The following is a 22,585-nucleotide window of genomic DNA, read 5'->3' on the forward strand; positions in this document are numbered from 1 at the left end:
AGACCCATAAAAAGTAAAACTTTGAATAACAAGCCGTACTGAGAGACGCAGTTATTGTCCTGGTACAACATCCTACTTTTGTTCCTTAAATTCAATATTATGACAGTTTTCTTATGCTTATCTTAATCGCTTTTCAGACTATTTTTTTTTGTCTCTGTAAAATTACAATCCCTTTTTCCTCTATACTACATGCACTACTCCGTGAGAGATAAACTTACATTCTGAAGTCTTCAGGAAAGAAACAAGATACATAGTGTATTCAGAGACAGTATGTCAATATTATCTCAAAAAGTGACACTACAAATAATCGGAGCAAGTTAGATCGAACAGGAAAGTAAATTACTTAATTGGGAAGTCAAAATAAAAAGAACAACGATAAATTAGTGCTTTATAAATGCGCCGATAAAAGTATAAAAATTGTTTGAACCCTTTTACGAAAATAGCATTTTCTCGTACTGCTTAATTTATTATGGTATCAATATATCTATATTTGAGAAACTGAATAGGATTGCTGTTGTTAGCATATTTTCTGTTTAGTAAAAATTTATCGATTTCCGTAAGTTTTATGTCCTAGTAATAATTTAGCCATTTGCAACCCATTATACCATTTTGAGACATTATGTAGATTGCTCGAACAAAAACAGTTATGTTACCTCCCATTCTATTTAGTCAATCGCAAAAATTTAAATTGTATTTTTCATGTCCAAAAGCGATATCTTAGAATCTATTATTAGATTTATTTTCAACATTTTCCCAGCTGGTACAAAAGCGGATATTTTCTAAAAACGCTCTTCAAAATTTTCCCCATTTCAATTTTGCATCTGAAATTATATATAAATACCAAGTTTTCTAAAAATCATATGAACACGTTTACCAAAGAATCACTTGCATACAAACAGTCTTGGAATAATGCGATGAATTTGCAGAAATTTGACAAAAATCTTAGGTTTGATGCTGCAATATTCATATCGCGAATATCTAAGCTATGTCATTTTTCTGTTCTTCAAAGAATAAACACAAGTTTCTGTCTCTCAGCAATTAAGTTTTGTTAATTTCTATAGATTAATACATTGAAGTATCACTAAATTAGAGATAGACAGCGTTATGCAAATATCACAGAGCTTCTGCACCTGTGAGAATACTGGCATCACTAAGCAACAATATTAAGTGGTATGATGGGGTACAATCTGCGATTTGGACGCATTCGACCGAAGGCAAAATTTAGGGGCTCTTAGATTGGGCCATTCAACTTCAGAAATAGTTCGAGGAGTTGTTTCGTTTCACTGTAACAAGAATTATTGAAAAACTAAAGAATAATTAGACAAATTTCAAAGGCAAATAGCTTTGAATTATAGTGATTTTCGTAGATATAGTCACATAAACAGTGACGACGGACCTTTGCTTAAGTAACCACCCAATTGAATGAAGATCTAGTTGCATAATCTGAAGATAATGTTTGGCAACGCTCACTTCACCGTACGAGATTAAGAAGCCAAAGCTCCACAAAAACTTCCATGCTCACTTTCTGACAGAGTGAATAGTCAAGCTTTGGTATATATGTTTGCTCTGTAACAAATTGTATCGACTTCAAAATAAGAAAACTAAATACACGCAACTCTATAAAACTGAAAAATGTTTTTCCAAAGTTTCTCAGGAAAGTTTTTGTCAACTTATCTTTCGCAAAGATGCAGATTGACACTCCTTGTCAGTATAATATATGCAAAATACATTTTCCTGTGCCAAAAGTTCTTCATAAAGAATATGAGCTGTATTCAAATGAGATATTTTAGGCTTATTAAATAGGCAAAACGAGATCCGATTGTTCTTCTCTTTTTTATAAAATTCAACTTTTTTACGAGAGCAATAAAGACACGTCATTCAACAACGGCGATTGGAAGTTAACGGTATGGAGTAAAGATTCTCTATTCTGACTGGGATTAAAGTGATAAGTAGCAACGAATATGGCTTCAGTCCCATGAAACCAGGGATTCAGTTTGCTAAGTCGTAACTGAACAAGATGATAGGGATTCAACTATGGTCTGGTATGTTTTCTGTTGCCAATGTGTTGGAACGTCGGTATTTGTATCAAGCACATACTGTATCGAAGTCCATACAATAGGCTGAGCGATCATACACATATCTTTATAATTTTCTGACTTTCAGATGATATCGGAACGTACTAATAAAACAATTGCTCCTGTCACAGATCTTGTTTGGCTAGCATCTGGTTCGGGAAACGTTTTAAGGAATTCTTTCTGAAATGACCACTGAGAAGGCTGTCTTTAAACATCATTCGAAGAAACTTAGGTATATGCCAACAAAAAGCGGACAGGCTGTTATCCACCACCAGAAACTTTGTACAGTTTAAGAGCAATACTAAAGCATGTTTACCTAGGTAAACTAGCGGCGTAGCTCCACAAACATGTCACATCTATGCTTCTCCGTGTGGCAGACTGTCTCGAGGACAAAGATGCTGATTTTAGTTTTTCCGTACCGAGTAACAAGTTGCAGTAATTATATTTAGATTTTTTACTTGGTCTTAATAATCTAGGAGCACTTCAGTCTATAAATGATTCAACGGATTTCAATACACACTGGTTTTAAAAGCATTACGCTTAAAGCAATAACTGATACATGAAACAATCAAAAACTTAGAACTTTTCCTCCCATATAACAAATTTTATATGTATGCCTTATCTGTCACACAATGCACATTCAGTCTTTAGTCGAGTTAAGACAGCATCTTTTATAACATGCCCTCAAGTGTGACAATCTAGAGCTCTGATTTCTTTCTTGGATGGTACAACTTGCAAAAAAAAAATTGAAGGACAGTTCTATATCTCCTCTTCTTCTAGACCGATTGACGAGATTTAGTTTGCGTTTTTCTTGTCTCGAAAGCGGAACTTAAGATATTTATCACATTTATATGTAGCATTGTTCTAACATAGGTATTCTGCCACAAAATTTGACTTTATCTGAAATGATATATCTACTTTTATCCATATTTGATTCTAAATCTCCAATTATGCGAAAGTATCAAGTTTGGGAAAAATCATATAAAAAGTTTTAAATAATTATCTTTCAAAATTTTAGCTCCTCAATGTTAAATAAATTTGGTGTAATTAATATCTCTTTTCTTATTAAACTTGTTTGATTCTTTCTTTCACAATTTAAAATTTAGGTTCAATCTAAATAAAATTCGCCGCATATTTTCTGATGTTCTTTTAAAATTAATATTTGTTTTGTAATTTTTATAAATTTTTTGAAATATAAGCTATACAAGTTTTGCCATCACATTAAAGTAGATGTACTTGTAAGCATACCTGCAAAAAACTAGAATTTTTATTGCATATTGTGAATACATATAGTGGCGCATTTTGAAATCTGGCATGTTTGTTTTAACAATAATACCGCCAAATATGGTTTAAGAATCTAGAAATAACAACTAAGATAAAAAAAAATGTAATGTAAAGAAAATTGTTTGAAAGAATGAACGATGCAGCTTTTTCGCCGCTTGCGGGCAATGAAAGGAAAATAGGTTACCGCAAATTAGAATTTTTCCCAAATAAAGTATTCTTGGCGCAAGTTGAAGAAAGTGCGTCAAACAGATTTTTTAATTTCTCTATAATTTTCTCACCAAATTTTAGAAATTTTAATATGTAGGCATAACTTGACGGTTATGAACGAAATATGGAAAACGAATAGGTATGTCATTGTAAAGGAAAAGTCTTAAAAAGGAACTAATTTCCGTTAATATTCTCCTCCTGAATTGCCTACCAGTGCCCGAGCGGTAAGGTCGCTGAACGCTGGTATTTCGGTCAAGCGCATGAGCTGGTTACATGAGAATTTCGTGATTTTCCTAAAAGTATACCAGGAATATGTGAATTTCCTGAGAAAGTACTCTACAAAAGCATCCCTCCTGTTACGCAGATATGCCTCGTGCGCTTTGGCGTAATCCAATAAATCCAAATCCCATACTGACATATTATGTAACTGACTTTCGTCATAACCAACAAATCGACATCCAAATAATTGATTGAATGGTATACATGAAAATGTTAACGGTACTTTAAGAATAAACTGAAACAGAACAAGATATAATTTTCACTAAAACAATATCAGATTAACAAATGTGAAAAAAATAATTTGATAGTTAACTAAACATTTTTATAGAGGTAACCTCATGCAATTATTTATCTTCCTTTTTCTAAAGATTTTTAGACTGTTTTTTTATGAAGTTATCAGTAAAACTTTAAAAAAAAGATTAACTTATTAATGGCCTTTGTTAATGAACTATGTAAATTTAAAATTTTATTAAGTGCTATAAGCTGCATTAATTTTCTACTTATTTTCAATTTTTAAATACTTAAATTTTCTTCTTATTTTTTCAGAAAACATTTATTAGTTTATTCAGAAATATGAAATATAGAGAAAAAATATCCCTCTTTCCTTCTTGCGCACCCAAACCATTATACGAATATCCCGGCGGAAGTTGCACCAAGAAAAGTTACTAGAGTGGGCACGTGGGGTATCACAAACCCCAATATTTAAAATACGATAAAAATAGTTTTATTTAGTTTTAAAGCTGTTTTTCTTGTTCTTGTGTATTATAAGTACGTGAGTAATAATTGGGTTTCAAAAAATTAATTTCCAAAATAATCTTAAAATTAAGATAAATGAAAATAATTAAAAAATAAACATCATGCCTCTAAGTTTTATTGCATCTCTAACAAACCATGCTTATTTTATTTCTTCACACCTTGAACGAAATACATTCATGTGTTCTTCGCACAGAATGTTTTCACATTTTAAACATTGCATTCACGTTCTTCTGTCCTTGGCGCGAGGGCAAAAAATGTATCACATCTTTCATACTTAGTTGGTTCGAATTTCATGTATTCGTTTTAATTTTTCGTCGAAACTTCTGCTTTTGTTTTGCATGCAGTACGTCAGTTTCTTGGTAAAGTATTAATCTCTGTTCTTTGTTCAATACTTGTTTTTATTAATTGTAACGCTAAGTCCTTCAAAAACAGACTTCTGTTTCTGATTGGTTGATTAGCAGTTGAATGTAATATAATTCAAGCCTTTATTACAGCAACATTCAGTGCAGGAAAGAAAATTACCATTGACCACCTCCTTGTTATTCTGGCAATTGAATAATTGGCTGACCCCATATCCACTGCTCCTTTAGTCATATTATAAAAACATATGATTGCTGACGTTTTATTTTCTCCAATAATATCATCTATAGTATGATCGTTATATAATGTTGAAAGCATAAGAACAGTTTTTCCTTTTTTAAGAACATTAGGAATTAATGTTTTATTTTTTTCGAAACCAAAACAGTGTAGAAAATATTCCTAGTTTCATCTTCAGTTTCCGAAATGCAATCTTCATCGCTTTCAAATATTTCTAATAAATCTCACAGGCGTTGCATCTCCTATTCATAGGGAGTCATTCTTTTTACGATAATGTGGTTAGAAATTTTCAAGAATTTAATGTCAAGTACTTTAAAATCACTTGCGAGTAGAAACATTTACTGTTACACTCCAGAAATAAATTTCTGAACTAAATATTCGGTCAGAAAAACACTTACGCGGATAGGCGCGTGGGGTGTGCAATACCCCAGTTCCAACAAAATACCGATAAATCTTTTTCTGAAAAACACAGGCAAAGAAAAAGCGATTCTGAAAATCAACCACAACTAGAAACTCAGCTACTGAATGCAGCACAGAATTTCAGTTTCACAAGTTAGGAATATTCCAATTTTATGTAGGGGTGGGGTATGACACAACCCACGCGCTTTCCCGTGGGATATATACATTTTCAACTTTTTATAACTTGAAAAACGAATGCGTGCGATGTTATCGTCATGCGATGATGTGTAAGTGCTTTATTTTTTTACAGCGGTATAGGATGATGTTTTAAAACTGCGATGTGTTTAAACTGCTTTACTTTCGACGGCGATGTTTTACAACTACAATACTTTTCTTTGCTTTCTTATCTTTCACGATGTTTTGTACGACGGTGGTGCGTTTTCGCCTTACATTGTTTTTTACACCAGGTTTTCTTTTACTGTGTTCTTGCCAGATGTTTTCGGCAGACACTTCTTCGTGAATATACGGATATAAACTCGGTAATATAGAATCGTCCAAATCAGCATGTGGAGTTCCAACCATTTATCTAACAACTAAGTGTATAGGAACTTCGTGAAAAGGTAAGCGAATATTCGCTTTAGTTCAGAAACAGATACTTAAACCTCAAGAAGTGTTATTTACCCTTTATTTCTCAAAATAAGAACTTAACAGTCGGCTCCTTACTCAAAGCGTACAGCAAAGCCTCCACTTGGGCTTGAACTCAAAGAAATGCTTAACTAATGCTGAACTCAAAGATATAGTCGAAGCTATCAAGATTTCTAAATAGTTGACCCCTAAGTATCAACTAAACTGGACTAAACCTAAAACAAACAAGCTATCAAGAGCCTGAAATAGAGCCGAGAGTAGTAATAGCTTAGAAAGAGGGTAGCGAAAAAGCAAACGCTCGATAGTCAGAATATCTGGCTTTCTCTAAAGAAGTCAGTGAAACTTCGATTTAAATACCGCTCTTACTCATTTGCATTAACCGCGATTCTAAAAACACATTCTGGTAGGAAATTGTAATCTGAAATTAGGAGGGATAGGACAGTAGCTTTAACTAAAGATAACTGTTAAAAACTTAGGATAAACCTTACAAGCAATTATTTCCTTTTGAATTAGTTGAAAGTTAAGAATTGAAGAATTAGTTGGGTTAGTTCCTTTTTTCAGTTGCTATGTGCTTCTCGCAAGACAGATCACCATGGGTATGTTCATTTTTTAGGAATTTCTTTTTGAATAGTAAACTACAATCCGACATACGCGCTATGCAAATGTACATCGCAAGGTGTTTATAAACCTAGTTTAACGCATTTTTTTTTTTTTTTTCATTTCCTCCGAGAATTCTTGTTCATTTGCTGGAATACTGGAATTTAGTATATTCCTTTACCACTGCGGACCTTCCAATCATAGAGATATTAAAAATCACTTCATTTCACATCCTCAAACGATTAATCACCAGGATTCTGATCATTTTATATATGTTTTCATTGGTCTAAGGACGCCAGTTTTCTTATTTCTCTTGCTCTGTTAAGTTTATCTCTGTTCATCTAGGCAGATCCAAGTAAGAACTGTCGTTGAATCTGTCCAAAAGAAAGATTCTATAGCTTCCAATTTCAGAGCTTCCATTACAGACTTATGCAGCTTAGCTGCAGCTGCTATCATCACATCCATTACTTGACTAGCAAAGACATGAAGTTCGTAATGTTTTTTCTGTAAAATTTCAAACTTTAATTGCATGCAGATAAAATATCGTCTATTCTCTCCGAGTTAAGGAAATTTTTGCCACTTTCCTCGATCTGCTGATCTTTTCTACTTTTGCGAATAGTGCCCTGTCTAGCATGTCAGATATGGTGGAAAATATGATCTTTGATTTCAAAAGGTCTTCTTTCAAAGGTTCAAAATTTGAAGGTCTAAATTTCTGATAGATTAAAAATGGATTCTACATTTGAATTATAAAGCAAGGAAATATTTGTCTCAACGATGTTAAAATCATTGTTGATTTCCGCGACTATTAATACCAGTTATTGGCATCGAAATATATGTAAATAATTTTAAACAACAAGTACAAAATATATCTCCCGCATGGTTATTTTCTTTTTGATACAGAATATTAAAACGAGATAGATTCTACTGATAGAATAATAGTATAAATTTTTCCTTCATAAATTTTGTTAAAGCAATGAAATTTTCTTTATTTAAATGTAAATTCTGTTACTGTAAAGCGAACAAACATAAATTCCGGCAATAAGATTCAGATGCATTATTTATTTAAAAATAATCATATGTGGCTGTTTGCCAGTTTCAGAATTTCAGAAAAAAATCTGAAAAGTGATAAAGATAAAAGTACTGAAAAACGTCCAGCACCATTTTGAAGAATTAGGCAACATCTCAAGAAGTCAACACCATTTTCAAGAATTAGGCATTGAACTTCCTGTGTTTTTAAAAGCCTGTCTTTTTCTCGTCTCGATTTCTTTTCTTTCTTTTTTTTCTGTTTTTTAAGAAGAAAGCAGAGAACTTCTCTTGAACTAATCTGAAGTTCTTTTCATCCACTTAAATGTTTTCATTTCTTCTGCTGTCTGGTTTTAAAAATATTTAGTTCTTGTCCAATAACTTCATTCTACAAAAGATCTAGTTCCGTACAGCATCTACGAGTTCTGAAGATCTTCGCTTCTTCAACTGGAGTAGTATTTTATAATTTCTGTTATTATATTAAGTTTCTGACCTGATTCAATATTTCACTAACTTTCTAATTCTAAACTTGGTTTCTCTTCGCGTTTTACTTTTCAGATTACGTTCGAGACAAAAAAGCATATTTTGAAAAACTCTCAAGCTTTTGTCGGTTTCCATTTCAATATGCGATTATTGAGTCTTCAAAATTTCATTCGGAAAGAGAATTTTTCTTTGAGCTCCTGAAAGTCATGTTAATTGCTGTTAAGATTTTAAATTGTCGTGGCGATCCATAATGAGGATATTAATGTTTAAAGACCATTTATAATTCTGGAAATACTTGTTTGATTATTGTTGAAATCTTTTAATATTTTGAAATTATGAAAAATTTGTTCTCATTACTCCGATTCATTTTGCCTGTTATTAGTTCTTTGGCATGTTCTTTTGCTGCATTATAATCTAACAATTCTTGATGCAGTAAGACAATTTATATATGTGTGAAGTTTCATTGGTAGATTTAGTATGGAAATAGCCCATGCTTACGTATCCTTAATATTTGCGTAATTTCTATAATTCACTGAAAGCTAGAAACCTATTAGCTTCATGTCATCATCATTTTCCAAAAGAGGATGGCTGAGAAAATCCTTTATAATCATTTTATTTCGTTTCTTAACGAATGCCCTATTTATATATTTTCTTCAATAATCCAACGTTTAATGTAAATGCCACAGCATTATTCCTGTATAAAATACAAACAATTCTTTTGACAATAATAATGCTCAAATAGAAAATACCAATGAGCTTTTGAATCTCATGATGTCAGGATGATCTCATGATGTCATTTTTTAGGAGCTAAAAATATCTAAATGACTAAGTTGGACATTCCAGTGATCGTTGACGAAGAAATGAGCGGCATCTTTTCTTGGCTGTCTTGCTGCTGCACGCATCAGACAGCACGCCAGCGCTCCTATCTATATTTGTCTTCTTTCAGTCAGAAACATGCGCAATGTACTCTATGCATAATTACACAACGACACCACCAACACAAAAATAGCATAGCATTATAACTCACATCACACCCATCTTCCCAAATGCTAAAGTATTCCTCCAAGCACACCAACAAGTTTCAAACTGCAACACCTAATTAATTGCAACATGTTATCTGCACCCTGATTCCTGTATACCAATATACCTGTACCTCAAACTATCTGTACCCTAATTTATCTGTATGTGTGTTCTTCTTATCTAAATAACTGGTTACTTTAATGTAATTTATTATGTCAACAGTGTAATGTATTGACCTGATGTGTAATCTTTTGTCTTTATATTCAATAATTGCCAGAAAAGGTTAGTGCAGTTGAGCAATGCCATTTTTGTCTATGAGGATGTTGTAGTGCCCCCTGCCCTTTTTTCTGTCCTGTATCAGCATCTAAATGGATTTTTCTCAAACCCTTCACAATGCTGGTATCTTCAATGACTGCCTAATTAGCATAAGTTCGGACAGTTAATCATAATTGCCAATCGTGATATACGATAATTTTGCACTGTCATCTGCATCCGCAGTGAGTTTCAGCCTCACAAATGAAACTGTCCGTTCAAAATTGCTAATTTACATGACGTGTTCAACTTCTGGCAGCCAGTGTATTTTAGTAACATTTAAAAAATACATGCGTTTTATTTCACATATATTATTTATTTTTTATATTCTAACTAATATCCTATTTGCTTCCAGATTTCTTGCAATTTGCTTTCCAATGAGATGCCAAATAACGTCACGTGGATGCCGTGTCATCATAACTGCTATTTGGTTGTTCAGTTTCACAATCACCTTACCTTGGACAGTGTATTTTAAGCTTCTTCTTATTGGCAGGACAGAAGATAATGACCAACTCTATGTCTGTCGAGAGATCTGGCCCACTGAAAGAATGGGTGTCATATATTTTATAGTCGCCAATCTGGTTCTTTGCTATCTTTTCCCGCTCACTATTATCTTGCTGTGCTACATTTTCATCTGGAGGACAGTGTGGAGAAGACAAATGCCAGGAGAAGGTGTACACAACAATGGAATGATACACAGGTCAAAGATCAAGGTTATCAAGATGCTGTTTATAGTAGTTTTGGTGTTTATGGGATCATGGTTGCCGCTGTATGCTATCTTCACTCGAATTAAAGTTGGAGAACCCTACCAAGAAAACAGCATGGAAGAATTTATCATCCAAGTATCATCCCCTATTGCACAATGGCTGGGAGCCTCCAACAGCTGCATGAACCCAGTGTTATATGCTTTTTTCAATAATAAATTCAGGGCTGGTTTCAGAACAGTGTTGTTTCCCCGAAAGCCGTGCTTTGAAAATGCAGGAAATATAAGAATGTTTTCTTTGAGAAACCAAACAGTGGGTACTTCTGCTAGGACAAGAAGGGCAAGTTCTTTGCAGAAAGATAATGGCAAAACTAACGCGATATAGTGGGTGTGCAGGTAGCATTAGCGGCTCTGTGATGTGTATATTCATGTATCATATCATTAGTGTTAAACTGCAGTCATGTACAGATGTCTGCAACTGTTAAATAGAAGGTCTCAGGTGCATAACGAGGCCGTTGACAGAGGATAAGGACCATATTGTTGAAACTGTTAATTTTTTATGTAATTTCATTAAAAATGAGGTAAACTGACGCTAGTTAAGTTTTAAAATATCATGCATATGTTACCGTTAAAGTGAGAATAATCGTTATAGGACGATCTATTATGATAAGGAAAATTGCTTCATCTCACACATTACCCAGGAAACACATAATCTGCACTATGCTACTAAGCACTTATTTAAAGTGAAAATAAGATCTTTGCTCGAAAAACAACAACTTCTTGTACTATCAAATAATACTCAGGTAAACAGTTTCGCAATATTAACTGTAAAAGTACCATATAATTTGTTCCACAAAGTTATAAAGTAGTTTCATATTTTAACCAGCAGATTGCAAGTCACAACTTCTAATTATTATTAGTGATTATTAGTGACAAACACGCTTTATTTTTTTCTATAAAGTTACAGGTAATTTCATATTACCTAGAAAAATATAAGTAGCAAATTCTGATTATTATTAGTGATTATTAGTGAAAAATGTGCTACACTTTGTTCCATGATATTAGAAGTGATATGATATCTTAACCAGCACACTGCAAGTAAAAATTCTGATTATTATTATGAGTGATTGTTAATGAAAACGAGCTATACTTTACTCCATAAATTTGCAAGTTGTTTCATGTATTAACGAGCGAATTGTACAAACGAACGCTGGTATACAAACAAACGTAACAAATGCTGATTATTATTGAAACATATCTGCTATTTATCAGTCTTACGGTAGCTAGAGAAAGAAATTGATAGATATGATCTGTCAAGAGAACATGTCACAGAATAATTAATTCACAGAATAATTAATGAATAAAGCAAAATACAAATAATAGTCAATTAAACGGTTTAAAGGCGTTATTGCAAATAAGAACGTGAATTTACGAAACAGTAAAATAAAACTGTCCTTTCTTATTCGTATAATCTAGTGACTGATGACGTTTAGAATTAGATAGCGCCTAACTTTTGCAACAAATTGTGAGACAAACTATTAAATAAATTATGAGAAAGTGATTCCGAAAACAAAAGTCAGAGACACAAATGTTAGAAAGTGGAAAGAAAGGAAGAGTATGAGAGGAACGAATGTTTTCACTTTAGTAGAGGACTACTTTAACTTAATCCGGTAACGTTTAACACATTAACTTTACCCTTAATTTTAACTTGAGACGGTCAGGCTACTTATTGCCGCATCCGTTAAATTATGAGATTTAAATAGAACTTTTTATTTAAAACTTTAAAGTTAACAAAGACGACATAGCTTATTACAAACTAAATTTCGCATCTTGCGGAATTTCAGATAGCATAAAATATGAATTGAAGTTAAAAGTAGCTTAACACTGAAGATTCGCGCACGCAAACAACTGGCAAACACTGGCTCAGTTCTAAACTAGTTGAATTAGTACTTCGTCTATTAAAAGGCTAACGCCTGTCTACAATAATTCACAGAGCTAGACAAGAAAATAGCAAAACGGTTAATGTCGCTGCCAAAGCTCAAAATCTTTGTTCTTATGTAAACATATCTAATCGGCAACCAAGGCTGGATAGTGGTTGGTGACCCTGATTGCCTTACCGAAGGCCCCGTTCGAATCCCGGAGAAGGCATATGCTTGTAAATGTATACTATCTGTGTGCCACGGTGGCACTCAAAATACGCGGCGAGCCGAAAGTTCTCTCGAGAGGTTAGTAGTAAGGGAAGAGGGGTGGGAAACCCTCGGACCCCTCCTCTTGGGGTGCTCTCCTTCAAAATCAGGGTCGGAACTGCGCAAAATCGTACAGTCGCCTGTATGATGCCCACGTCTTTTGCCAACGACAGGAGAAATCTCGCCTCTTGACACAATGCATTTCATTCGCTTGTTCTGATATCAGACAAGCGAAATTACTCACAACAACAATATTTCTTACTTGCATTCTGATGAGAGTTGACGAAAAATAGAATTTATACAACATATAAAACAACAAGGTAATGAATTAACATAATTTTAACGATTCGTGTTAATGACAACAAATGCAGAATACTCTTATTTTGCAGATGATTCCTCTCTTTAATAGAAAACAAATCGGATAATTTACAAATTAACCATGTAATGTGTACATTATCGGTTTTTGAACTTTAACGGTAGCATGTACATGTTCCAAGATTTCTGGTTGCAGAATTTCTTTGAGTCAATAAAGTACAAGTAACGCTGAAATAAAGCAGAGTAATTTAAATACTTTTCAGAAATGAATAAGGGGCTAGGTAAAGTTTTTTCCCCTTTTTTATCCTGGCACTTATCTTCTGCAAACTGAATTTCTCAAAAGTATGTATTATTTTTCTACAGACCTAAACGCAAAAATTTTCATACGTCGCTTAATTAAAGAAACGTGATTTCTTGGAATGACCAATTAAATTTGAGTTTGAACATGCACAAAATTGAGGATCCTGTAATGTTTCTGGTTAACACATTGATTCTTCCTCTGTGTCTGTATGTCATTTCATATCACATTCCTTTTTTTCTTACATGAAAAAAAAATTTTTTTTATTAACGCATTCTGTATAATAACAAATAAACGGCTTGTACTGGCGTTCAATTCCAGGCTTGTATTTCAGTCCAAATGTTAATTTATTACTTCAGTATGAATGTAACTTATACATAATAATGAAACAGACGTAAGTTTTCTCATGTAAATGTCTAAATTAATGCAAAATGGATAAATGTTGTAATTTACATGTATATTGTTTTTGTATCAAAGTGTAAATCTAAATATACTACTACTTCAAAGGCAGCAAATGCTTATATACCTCTGTTAACACATATTGTTTATTTTTTGTAAGATACAATTTATCTAATTCTATAGGTTTCATAAGCTTCTAAACCTTGATGTTGTCTGAATATTTTAAGAAACTTTTTAACTTATTTAAAAAATATATATATTGTGTGTGTAATATTATATGTACTAGTAGGAACTTTGGTTAATTTTACCCTTCGTCTTCGTTAAAATCAAAATAACTAAATGGACAATATTTTCTTTTTGCAACTGGCAACATGTCATCACAATTTTTCAAGTAATTGTGGAGACTGATTAATTTTACCATTTGATCTCAGAATTTTCTTAACAAAAGGCACTCTACTACCTTGTACAACGTAAAGGAAGTATTACAATGGCAAAAACCTCGGGCATCATATTTATGGATATTCATGGATAAACTACCGGTAACTATGATGATAGCATTTGCTTCAAAGGAACATACATTCCAATAAGAATGCATAGTAATGCCAACATCACAATATCTAAACAGATACCTTCATTTCTGCTTTCCTGTATCTTGAATCTCGCAGGCACTTGTTGTTTGCAGCTACTCTCAGATCATTCAATGCTGTTGTGATTATTTTGGGTTTGCTACAACGTATCACTATCATCACCATTGTTATCGTCATCGTCACTAGCCATTCTGTTGTCACTTGTGCAATGGTTTTCGAAAGCATCAAGAGCATTCGATATATCTCAGTTTCTGTAAAGCTGTTCACTATAGATGCTTCATCATTCTGAGCCCATGCACTCAAAATCCACGAGCATATCATTTAGTAAAATGAAACCAACCACTATGTACAAGAAGTCATTTTAAAGTTTGGGAGAGCTCGCTTTCTTGAGGAAGGGGAACATTCCGTGAATATTAACCCTTTCAGGGGCTGTGGTTTCTCCTTGAAACCGCATTTTCAACATTTTTTTTTAATTTAGAAAATTTGGTTTCATTTTCTCAAAACCGCTGCTAAAATTAAATTACTTCTTAAAGCTGATAACAGATGGCAGCACTAAACCTTTTTGGGCATCCATTAATATATACGAATTGTTCAAAAATACCTTGTTTTTGTCACTGTTCTTTTTGGGCTATTTTAAGGACAAAAAACACAACAATTTTTAATTTTTCCACAATATATTTTATAAGCAGGCATCAATGATTAATGAAATGTCCTTAGTTCACAAAAAAAAAGAAAAAAAGTAATGGAACCCTTTTAATTTTGAATGTTTTCAGCGCGGTTTCAGTATGAAACCACCGCCCCTCTGAGACATCGAAAAAAGGATCAGATGACGCAGTCGCGAGATTTTTTACAGCTGTGTTTATTGCTTTCGGATCACTGCTGTAAGCAGTTGCACCATATCTTCATTTGAGTGGCTTCAAAGATGAGGTTTTATGGAGCTTTTGAGAGAGGGAAAACATTTATTATTTTTTACAGAGACACAGAGCACACTGAAGAACACTCACAGTTGCGTTTTTATTTTGCTTCTACTTTTTGTCTCTTCTTGTTTTAAATTTTTTATTTATAATTAAAAATGCGTGTTTATGTAAATATTACTTACTTCATTAGTTGTTCAGTAATTTACTAGTATAATCTGCAATGTGGGTTACTTTCAAATACTTTCCAGCAAAGTAAAGATAAATAAGCAAATGCTTAGTCTTAAATGCTCTAGACGGGCGCTGGTTTCAAGGCGAAACCGGTCCCCTTTCCATAAAGGGGGACGAAAAAAAATTTTTTACACTCATTTATGTTGTCTATAGGACCTTTGCATGTCATTATGCTTACTTTTTCATAACTTTTAAAAAATTATAACATTGCGTCCCTGAAAGGGTTAAAAAATTCTGATGTGGGCACCACTTTCTACTGACCATTAAATTCTAATTTTTTTTGTTCATTTCAACATATTTCCTGGAACAAATCAAATTTAATAAACATATCTTTCAAGAAACATTCAAAATCACATTAAAAATTGCAATTTTTTTAATAAATATCTCGTCAATTTTTGTCATACGGGAATCAAACTTCTTAAAATTTTACTTTTTAATAACGAGTGTAAAACTTTCCCAAATCTAAATATAGGAACCGGAAGACTGCATTTAAAGTTAGGCTTCGTTATTTGTCAAAAATTATTTAAAAAGCAATTCACATTGCAAACACATGACAATTTCGTTATTTAAAATACTTCTATTTTTGGAAGTACATGATTGTGATCAACGATTGCGAAAATAAAGGCTGTGTAAGGATTTTTAAGCCGGATAAGGAGGTAAAGGTATATATATATATATAAGAGAGAGAGAGAGACATATTACTTTTAGTATTGCCGATTGCAATAGAAAAAGGAGCTGTAGATAGCAGTCCCTTACACATAATTTCAACCTTCTCCGACTAATCGCTTTGGAGTGAGAGATACGGATATACAGACATTATGAAAAATCCATTTTGAATCAATTTTACAATCCGTTTTGGAAAAATGATTGCTTTCTTCTGTCCGTATTTACAGCTGTCTCGCAATTATACCCGAAATTTTTTAGATTACAATACTTTTTTTTATTTCGTATAAAAAAGTAAAAATTCAGAATATTTCGCTTAAAAGCTGTGGGACGGGAAATGCGACGGAGAAAATACAACAGTAAATACTTTATGCAAACTGAAATAGATTTTAAAACTTGTAAGAACCACTTGCCTATCTTCTAAGTGACAACTGTACATATAGTAAGTGCGTATAGGAACTATGCAGGAGAAGAGTTAAAAGTATCCTTTATTAAACTTCTTAAAATTCACAATACGCCAACTTGACGCTAAAACACTACGCCTCTCTCGGGCGGTAACTCAAATCACAAGATCTAAACTAAACACACAAGAACTAAACTAAAATTCCAAGACATTAACAAGTAGTAGGAATTTCGCTACGGGGCTCAGAAAACTCCTGTTACTTAAAAACCACTTTGAAAACTAGTGGCAGCAAAGCGATAGCTGTTATGCCACGTAAACCAGCAATAACTGCAGAAATAGAAGCTCAAGCTACAGAGGTGATGGCGATTGCCCAAAACTTTCTAACTCCCCTTCTAAAACTCAGTATTTTAAACTATTTAAAACTTTCCTCCTCAAGGTGAGATTTGCACTTCTTTTCCCGCGCGCTACCAAATTTAAATATTCTGAAATTGACAATTAGAGGAATGAAAACTTATAGGAAAGAAAGTAAAATTAAACTAAATTGGTTATGTTAGATAAATATAAATCCCTACAAACTTATATATATTTTAAAGTACTAGCAATTCCTACAAACTTATATATATTTTAAAGTATTAGCTTATATTTTAAAGTACTAGCTTTAAAATGTAAAGCGTCTGATGAGCCTCTTTACTTGCTTTGCACTTTTCTTTATTCTTAATTTACAAGCCGTTTTTATTATATTTTTCCTCATTAAATTCAAACAAAAAATCAAACTTTAATTTAAATAATTGCTCGCCAGTTTTATAAAAAATACTGCTTTAAAAGGAATGTGAATTTGAGATATGTAACGCATGCATTAATACTCTGAGCTAAGTGAATAAATTACCGCATATTTTCGAATATAAGCCATGCCATATATATATGAATTTTTGAAGAAATTTGGCCAAGAATAAAACTCCATTACAAACCAGATTAAAAATTTCTGAAAGTGATTGGCAACTCCTTATCCATTTGAAAAGCACAGAGGCTCTTCGTACATGTTTTAGACGAATTTCATTGTATTTACAGAAATACTTTACCTAAGGGTTTTGTGATTTAAGCGTTCCATTTGATAGCACTTATTCTTCACTATCTTTGTCCACCGTAATTTCCAAGACAATTAACCCTGCAGTGCTCGCGTGGCGTATTGTTACGTTGAAGGTCGCGTGGCGTCTAACAGACGCCAGGTATATTTTTGCTGTACTAACATATACTTAGGTTATTCAATTTAAATTTATGAATGCAAAGGCATTATTGAAATAACTCACATAATATTTGTGGTATCATATTACAAATGCAAATAACAAAACTTCAATTTACAATGAGACTTAATTTTATTCAATTTAACTCAAATACAAATGAAAAATACAAGTAAAATTGTCTCATTTAGTTAGTTACACAAACTAGCAATCAACGCATATTTGCTGAGCGTTTTCTAAACATAAAAATGTTTACAAGTGCGGTATTTGTACTTGGTGTACCTGTTCTTGGAACGAGCACATTCATGACATCTCTGCCTTTTAGTAGTTCAAGGCTCCATTGTAAGCTGAACTGTACCCTCATCTGGGAAAATGCCCTGAATATCCTGCTTGAGGTTTCTAGGTAATGATGAACATTGAGAACGTCTCATAAGCTACCCAAATGTTTTAAAAACTCACTGCGCCGGGTGCTGATTGATAAGTTATTTGCACGATATATTATTTGAGCATTTATAGCTGCTACATTCATCATACTATAAAATATGACCATAGGGCATCTGTTCGTTTTCCTGGCGACATTGTAAGTGCTACACAACTGGTCAACAGTATAAACTCCTGATTTAGTTGCATTATAAAAGGTTATCATCATTTGGGCTTGTTTCTTCACATGATTCATCAATTACATCATCATGATGCATAGTGGAGAGAATCAGAACCAACTTGTTTCCCTTAGTTACGTAAGACATTAGAGTCATTCTGAAACCCAAACAATGATGTTCCTACTTCCCGATTCTTTGCATGTGTAAACTCTAGAGAAATTTCACTCTTATTCTTTCTCATAGTTCCAACCAAAGTAAGATTAATTTGAAGCAAAAAAATCGCTATTGTCGAACCTCAATCAATATGAAAGGAACCTAAATCATTTTCAGACATTATTAGATGGCATAACTCAACACCTATTTTATCAGAGGACCATATAATCCTTGGTATTTGCATGACTGTCCTTTCTAGAAGCACAAATGTGTAATACGCCTAGAAACACTTTTATTCCAATTATGTCAGTCCAATGCGCATCCCTTTCCCGAGAATAATTTTCCTGTACTGTGGGCATCTTTTCATTTGTGAACTTAACTGCATTAAATAGCATGCCATTGTCAAAAAATTATGCCCAACATAAGGTTGCTCACGCATCCGTTTATAAAACAATTAAAAAAGAAACATCCCTGGCGTCTGTGGGACGCCGCGCGAGCAGTGCAGGGTTAAGCCTTTTTTAGTATTAAAAAAGGTATCTTATACCATTCCTCTTGAAAAACGTTTCAAAGGTGGACGTTTTGACAATTAGCTTTATAGAATTCCAGAAGCGCAAAAATTCGTGGATGATACATTAGAAGATTTAGTAGAGATATGAGTGAAAGGTATGGTCTTGATACCTGTTTCATTTTTTACAGGAAATTAACAGTGGAATTGGACTTGTGTCTGCTTGCTTTGTCTTAATGCAGTTCGACTTGATGATACTGTCGTTAAAGAGGAGGTATTTCATATTTGATAATTGGATATAAAATGTGTTTCTGATAATATGTGGAGTTGACTTTAACAGTTTTCTGTACTGTCTTTAATTTTCATTTGTCTTTATATCAAAAACCAACAACAATCATAAATCCACTTGAAAAATTTTCTTTAGATTCTTTGAACCGTATTCTAAGAGTTTTTCCCTTCTCTTTGATGGATAAAATATGTCATATTTATTGCAATCATTTAAATATATCCAGATTTATCTATTGTGACAACATTTTCCCAATTTTGTTCGAATTATTTTTTCTCATACAGAATTCTGCAGCGCGTTTCTGCTTTCAGCGATATGTCGTTGAAAGACACGATGCACAACACATGTTTTCGCTCTTTTAAGATTCAAATCAGCATTAATCACTTTGTTGAAGCTGGTAAAGTCAATTAATGTAGGAATAAACAAGATAAAAATATTTTTTATAAATTTTCAATTATTTCAATTATTAAAATGTTTTCAATTATTCTTTTTATTGTAGAATTTTTGCTATTGAAAAATGATTTTTGAAAATTAACCCTTTGTTGCATACAAATAATGTAGAGAAATTAAACGAAAATGTTTGTATTTTTTCTACTCAAAATAACCTTAGCAATAATAAAAAAAAATAATTTTATTCAAATTTCGTTTTAAATAATTGCTACAGTTTGTTCACTACACTGGACAGCATGCATATACGTACATGCATATAAATTTCTTCCTAACGATTTACGGTCACTGCATTTGAAATCATTTCCTGCCTTGTTTGAAGTGATCTTCTAAATGGTAAATCTACAACTGACTTGTACATACAGATTCCCTAAAATACCTTCATTTCATCGATTGTAATTGAATTCATTTTGCTACTATTTTGTAACCTGTACCTATTGGATTCAAATGTCAAATGTTCTATAAATTCCTTGCCAAACATAAACATTTCCAGTGGTATTTTGGATCGATAAGCAGTACATTTGGGTTTCAATTCACTCTTTACGGTAGATCTTTATCTACCCACTCCACAATTTTCTCTATAACTAATTATGAATTACTAATTATTATGAATTACATTACTAATTATGAATAAAAAATGGCAGTATAAGAAAATGTAAGCAATATTATATAATGTTTACTATGAGAAATTGTACTAACTTGGAAACAGAAGTAACAGCCATTTTCCAAATAGCAATGCTTTATTATTACTTGTTATTAGTGATGCTATACAGCCATTTATGATAGACAGTTGAAAGTTCTAATAATATGGAACAAATAAAAACAGGAATGGAATCTGTTAAGGCATTTAAAGAAGAATAAAAATTTAATAATTTAAACTTTTGTCTTCTAGAATGGACATGATGCAACAAAGGGTTAAAAGCTTTCATATTCACCGATCGATCGGGCAGTGCAGCGGAACCAGAATTTCGGATTTCAATCTTCGTATTAAAATGGTGTTCCCCATCTATTAATAATAAATAATTTACTTTTATATCTATAATTAATAAATAATTATTATTTTAAATAAAGTTGATATGATCGTCTTCATTTTCTTGATGTAAAGCAGTGAAGCTACTATGCATAGTATGTCTCTTCTAAGTCTGAAAACGAAACGTTGTTCATATGATTAAACTGAACAAAAAGTTTCCGAGTGTGATAAGACTCGATCAAGAAATATTTCTTTTTTGTACTAGGATAGAAAACTGGTATTTAGAAATGTGATTTATATAGAGCAAGATGTTGACATATCCGAGACTTCATCAGTGCATGAGCATAAAGTACAAAATTATGTATTTATAAATCGTGTAATGTATTTATTGTTCTTGTTATTTTGTTTGATGTGTAATAAATGTTGTTTTGCAAGAATGTGGACTTTTCGATTCTCTTTAAAGTTAATTTGCTACATGCTCCAAAGCTATTATTGCCAAATATTCAAATACATTGTCTGCTTTATAATATGCAAAAATTATTTTTTAATTAATTATAAAAGTTTAATGTATTTCCTCAGCTACACATTTATTAGCTGATTAAAGTACAAATAGTTTCATTAAGCAATAATATATGTGGAATAATGTCAAGATTTAGTGCTTTAAATGTAAATTAGTGTGTTTAAAACAAAGGTCTGCCTTCTGATTAGCAGTTAAGATCTTTTAAAATTTCTGCATGGGTAAAGTTTTAAATTTCAACTTTGTCATGTAATAATCAAGTAGGAGTTTTCCTGGAGAAGGTTCGAATCCTGGATGTTTCTAAATGTATAGTGTCGGGGCGGCATGGTGGCACTCTAAATATGCAGCAAGCCGAAAGTCCTCTTGTGTGGTTTGGTGGAAGGGGAGAGGGGTGGGAGACCCTCGGACCCGTCCCCCAGGAGTGCTCTCCATCAAAATTGGGGGCGGAACTGAGCTAAATTGCACTGTCATATGAATAGTGCTCAAGGCTGTTGCCAACGGCAGGCGTAATCTAGCGCTCCTTGCCAGGAGGAATTTCGTGGGCTTCGGCTGATTACGTCAGACAAATGAGGAAAGTGACGACAGACAAGTGACAATTATCTCTCCCGATTCAGGTCCAAGATAAAAAATGAGTATTTTTACACTAAAGATTAGAATTTATTAAACACCATGTAAAGACTTTTCTCTCGAATCGCATGGTTTCATAGTGTAAATGGGAGAATCTTCAGCTGGCAATCAGGAGGTACGAAGTTCGAATCCCGACGACGGCTTCATTTCCATTCTCATGTCTCTGCTCCAAATTAAACTTAATGAAATTATCAGCTTTCCTATTTACCTCTAGAATAAGGAACCTGATATATTTATGATATTAATTTCATTTTCTTCAAGTAAACCGAGATAACATTCCGTGCAATTTTTAACAAGGAATATTATTTTAATGTTTTTCTGTTCCCTTAGTGGAGGTTATTCATATATTGCATACAAAAAGAAGTACAAAACACTTTTACTTGAAAATGCAGTTTTGTGTAGCAGATTTGTATCCATTAAATAAAGTTAATGTTGGCAACATCCATTTATCATACCACTGAACTTTATAAGTTTATGTTATTACAGGTAGTGTTTAAAAGGAGACACCAGGTGTTTCTTTTTCATGAAAATATAAGAAAAATAGAAATTTATAGTTGGAGGAATGCACATGTTTGAAAGAAAATTGATCAGGTGTGTTTCCTCTTATATTCTTAGTTTGCACATCTATTCCAAATTGACTCGTCCTATTGTAAGAATACATGTAATCAGTGCTACACAAATACAGAACCGGACGATGTTGCCAGAAACATTCGCTTTCTTGTACCATCCCGTTTCTTATTGGATTCATTTTACAGTCACTGTAAGCCTGAGTATCCAATCAAGGTAACTATATTCCAAGGTTTTCTCATGTATGACATCACTGACTCTTAATCTAGTAAAAAGCAACTTCTTTCCTGTTCCCTTTAT

At 32.9% G+C, this 22,585-nt stretch overlaps 1 pseudogene across 1 annotated transcript in view; it reads left to right on the plus strand.

The window, feature by feature from the left end:
• LOC118185076 (neuropeptide SIFamide receptor pseudogene) overlaps positions 1 to 21,005 on the plus strand; it is a 74,658-nt pseudogene extending 53,653 nt beyond the window's left edge. The window contains exon 3 of the transcript XR_015042378.1: positions 10,033 to 21,005. The product of XR_015042378.1 is annotated as a neuropeptide SIFamide receptor pseudogene (transcript). The remainder of the gene's footprint in view (positions 1 to 10,032) is intronic.
• Positions 21,006 to 22,585: the final 1,580 nt, after the last annotated feature.

This window comes from Stegodyphus dumicola, chromosome 7 (assembly GCF_044657685.1).
Source record: "Stegodyphus dumicola isolate Sdum_Otavi_A_Nest chromosome 7, ASM4465768v1".
NCBI lineage: Eukaryota > Metazoa > Arthropoda > Arachnida > Araneae > Eresidae > Stegodyphus > Stegodyphus dumicola.